This window comes from Clarias gariepinus, chromosome 7, assembly GCF_024256425.1.
Source record: "Clarias gariepinus isolate MV-2021 ecotype Netherlands chromosome 7, CGAR_prim_01v2, whole genome shotgun sequence".
Lineage (NCBI taxonomy): Eukaryota > Metazoa > Chordata > Actinopteri > Siluriformes > Clariidae > Clarias > Clarias gariepinus.
In genome coordinates, this window is record NC_071106.1 from 655833 (window position 1) to 660000 (window position 4168).

Genomic DNA, 4168 nt, shown 5'->3' on the forward strand with positions numbered 1-4168 from the left:
TACTTCTATTCTTTTCATATTTATTTCCTAATAATAGTCTTTTATTTTAAGGTCACTGGCGGTTGTCTAAGCATTTCCCCCATATCGTACTGTGTATGACTGTGTATGTAACAAATCAAATTAGAATTAGAATTTGATTTAATTTCTATCTTTCATAAACATGGAAAGAAAAAGGAAATAGCCAATAATGCACAAAACAGAATTGTAAATTCATTTGTATAAAATAAACGCTCTGTTGTTTCGATGCTTAAATTCAGACCAGAGCTCAATCATAAAAGTTCTCCAGAAGCGTATGTACTGTACCATTGATTATTTTGAAGTGCACTTCCTTTGCTTATGGTGCAATAGGGAACTAAAAAGGAATTTGTTCTTAATTTATTAGGCTCATTCTTTGAAACATGTTGTGAGATTGAGTTTTAAGTTGATAAAAATAGATATCATTCTTTAATAAGAATCGTGAGGATTGTGATATTGGGCAATCTATTTGTAAGTGCATGACCAAAGGTTAGGGAAGATGAGGGTTTACATTAGATTCAAATAAATTATAAGGCATCAAAAGGACAGTCCTTGGTAAAACATTTTCCTTTTCCAGATGTAATTAAAATTGGCCTGTTAATAGCTTTTACTGCAGGATAAATGCACCTGGGTTAAATGCATTCCATATTTGTGAGAAAAATATGTGCCATCATAAACACATCTCTTTGAGACCATGAATTTGGATTAAAATGTACTTAGATTGTTCAATATGTTAAGGTTACTTAATATTTCATTATCCTTTTTTATCTTTTCTGATACCATTTTAATGTGGATAAGTTTTTAACAGTTGATTTTACAGGGATATTATGAATAATTTATAAATAGTTATGAATTGAAAGTAGGTTTTATGAAGGTTTATATTTAATCCAGATGCCTTGGGGAGGTCGGTCATCAGCTAGTGGTTTGATTGTCAGTACACTGTCGGCTTTATAAACGCTGAGATTTTACAAGAGTGGAGAGATCCACAGCTGCTGCAGTGAAAAGCAGGGGTTAGAAGGGACACGCTGGTGTAAGATTTAACCCTCTGGAAATCTTGGGGTAATAGCATGTACCATTACTATTCTTACAAAGTATTTTAATTCAGTTTATAAAGTTTAAAATATAAACTGATGTTCAACTGATTCAAAATCTAAATGTAAAATAAAACCATCATCAATTAAGTAATTATAATCCAATAAATCTAGCACTTATGAACTGATAATTTGATCCCTTAATAAATCCTGATATGTTTATGTAAAATAATTCCTGTTATACCAGTTTTTAAATCCTTTACTCAGCTCTTTAACCTTAATTATTGTTGAGCAGGGTTCTAGACCTGAGATTATTCACTAACTCTGCATTTTTACCAGGCTTACTAACTAGAAATTTGCTTTATAATATTTGGAAGAGAAAATGTTTAGATTATTTATCTTATCATACGGGGGTAAATGTTAATAAACCTATTAGTTAAGGCTGCACAGAGGACAGTGGGGAGCAGGCTCCCATCTATCACCAAACTGTACACTGCAAGGTGCAGAAGAAGAGCCCTCCGCATTATTAAGGACTCCATTGACCCTGCACATGCTCTATTTCAACCTCTTCCCTCGGAGCCTTCAGTGCAAGACCACCAGGCTCAAAAACAGCTTTTACCCTGAAGCAATTAGACTGCTGAACTCTAGCCGTGCTCTGTAGGTCCTCTCCCATTAAACACAATCAAACACAATCACAAAGTGCTAACTTTGGATAGTATTTTATTACAACATATCTCTATATTTTTAGTGTAATATATAACTCTATGGTGCAATACATATATATATAACCCTATAAGTCCAATGTACAATGTGTGCAATACACTATGTATAGTTTATGTCTAATTTCCTGCATATTATATCTCTGACTGCTCTTATTTATATTCATGTATACACATATTTACACCCTCATATGTATATTACTATGCTCTCTCTGTGGCTTAAACGGGACCTGGGTCCCAATTTCGCACCAGAACATGGAAGTGTGTATGACAATAAAGCTCCTTGAATCCCATGACGCCTTAATGTCGCTTGATTTAGCCGTCACTACTGTTTGGCCGCGCATGCGCACATTCTATCGTCCGCGCGTCTATACGTCATCTGCGTGCGCCGACTAGCGGGTTTAGTGACAGCGCGCATGCGCAGAGAGGAATACTCGCTAGCAAACGGCTTGCTCGGGGAATCCACTCTGTTCCATAATGTTTTTACCACAGAAATGAAATCACAAGCACACAGTAACTAACACTTGTGTAACTAACACTTTCATCACCAGAATGTGTTTTATTCTATGTTCTAACTCCATCTCCAGTGGTCTGATAGTAGTTTATATTCCAATATTAATGCTATTACTGTATTCATGAGCTGCTTATCTTCCTAATCTGATCAGAGAGGAAACAGAACGAACACTCGGACCCTGGGTGGAACACCACACGGCTTCTGCTTCTACATCCCTTACACTGGGTTAAATAACATCATTCGTACATTAAATAAGGTTCACACCCTGATTTTCTGCATGAGGCCTAGGACTGTGGACAGGCCGCAGAACACTGGATATCTCAGACACGTTTACCTCCACCGTTGTGTGTGTGTGTGTGTGATGGTGTGCCGTGGCGAGCCCTCGGCGGGAACAGCCGAAAGACCAGCAACAACCTAAATCAGATATTCTAAAGAACAGTGTGAGCTTGTACTGATGGGTGTACTCGAACAACACATCCGGATCCTGAGAGCCCTCTTATAGTAAACCTCCCAACACAGCAGTTCCAGTAGGACACCGAGGAACGTGAGGTGGTGAGGGCGAGCGAGGTTATAAAACCACCCAGAGTAGTGAACAATCTTCCTTTAACCGCACCCCTCTTCATGTTTTAGTCCTTACAGACCACAGCCATCTGGCACCAAAACTCCTGCTTTTACAGAACATCAATCAACAGCTTCTGACCAATCACCATCCAGAGTTCCACTCCATGTTTAAAGCCCTAACGGTGGTTTTCTCTTTCTAAGGTAGTACAGTAGGATTCTCTGAATGGTTGTGTCTAAAATGTGCATTTTTTTACTAATCTAAGTTCAGTTCACTTTAAACACTTTTAATTAGTTTCAGCCAAATCTTTTAGACATGAGGTTTCCTTTTTAATCATCGTAATCACACATAAGCCCCGCCTGCGGTTCTTTAAGCCACACCCCCAATCGGAGTCTGACGCTGGTGCACGACCTCCGGTTGGAGAAAGATCAAACAGACACTCAGTGAGAGAAAACTCCTTTATATTCTGTATTTCAGAATAGAATTTTGCTTTACACCTTTAATGTCACACAGATCCACATAGCTTCATCATCTTCATCATCATCATCATCATCATCATGTGACCCATCACTATCCTCGTCTGCCTCCTCGGCTGCTGCTTATGTTTTTTCCAGTGTAAAAGTCAGAGTCTATACAAAAATATGGAGCTTTACTCAGCGTTCTGTTACAGCGGTGTGTTATTACAAACGTGTCCGGATGTCCACCGCAGTGAGACAGACGTCCAACGCAGTGAGACAGGTGTCCGCCGCAGTGAGACAGTGGGCTGTGCTGTATAAATAGCGTATAAAATAAGGCAGTCTCTTCAGTAGGATAAACCGGATACAAAAACCCTCGTCGGGAAAAAAAAAATCATTCAAGTCCAAAACACGGTTCACGTTTCACAGATTCTCGCCATGCTGCAACACTCTGCCTTCCCATGAAGCCCTGGAGACGCACACACACACGCACACGCACGCACACACACACTCCATCGTCGTTCACGTCTGATTAGGCATGTGCTGATAATAAATTCATATCACTGTAACCACCTAAACATTTAACCACGGTGTACGATAAAGTCACGATACCGTACTGCAACAACATCGCTACGGCTGTCATGTTCCTCACACACAGAGGGAGGAGAACGAATGGAAATGAAGAAAAAGAAAATGTAGACAGAAAAGGTCTGGGGAAAAAGCTAAAGAAGAGAAAAGAAATGAAGTTTTACATCAAAAGTAAAAAAGAAAGAAAGAGTGACAGAACATAGGCAGCAAACACAAAAACTGAAAAAGGGCAAAAATTACTCATAAATAAGGAAAGAAGAACAAAAATGAATAAAAAAATGGACAAA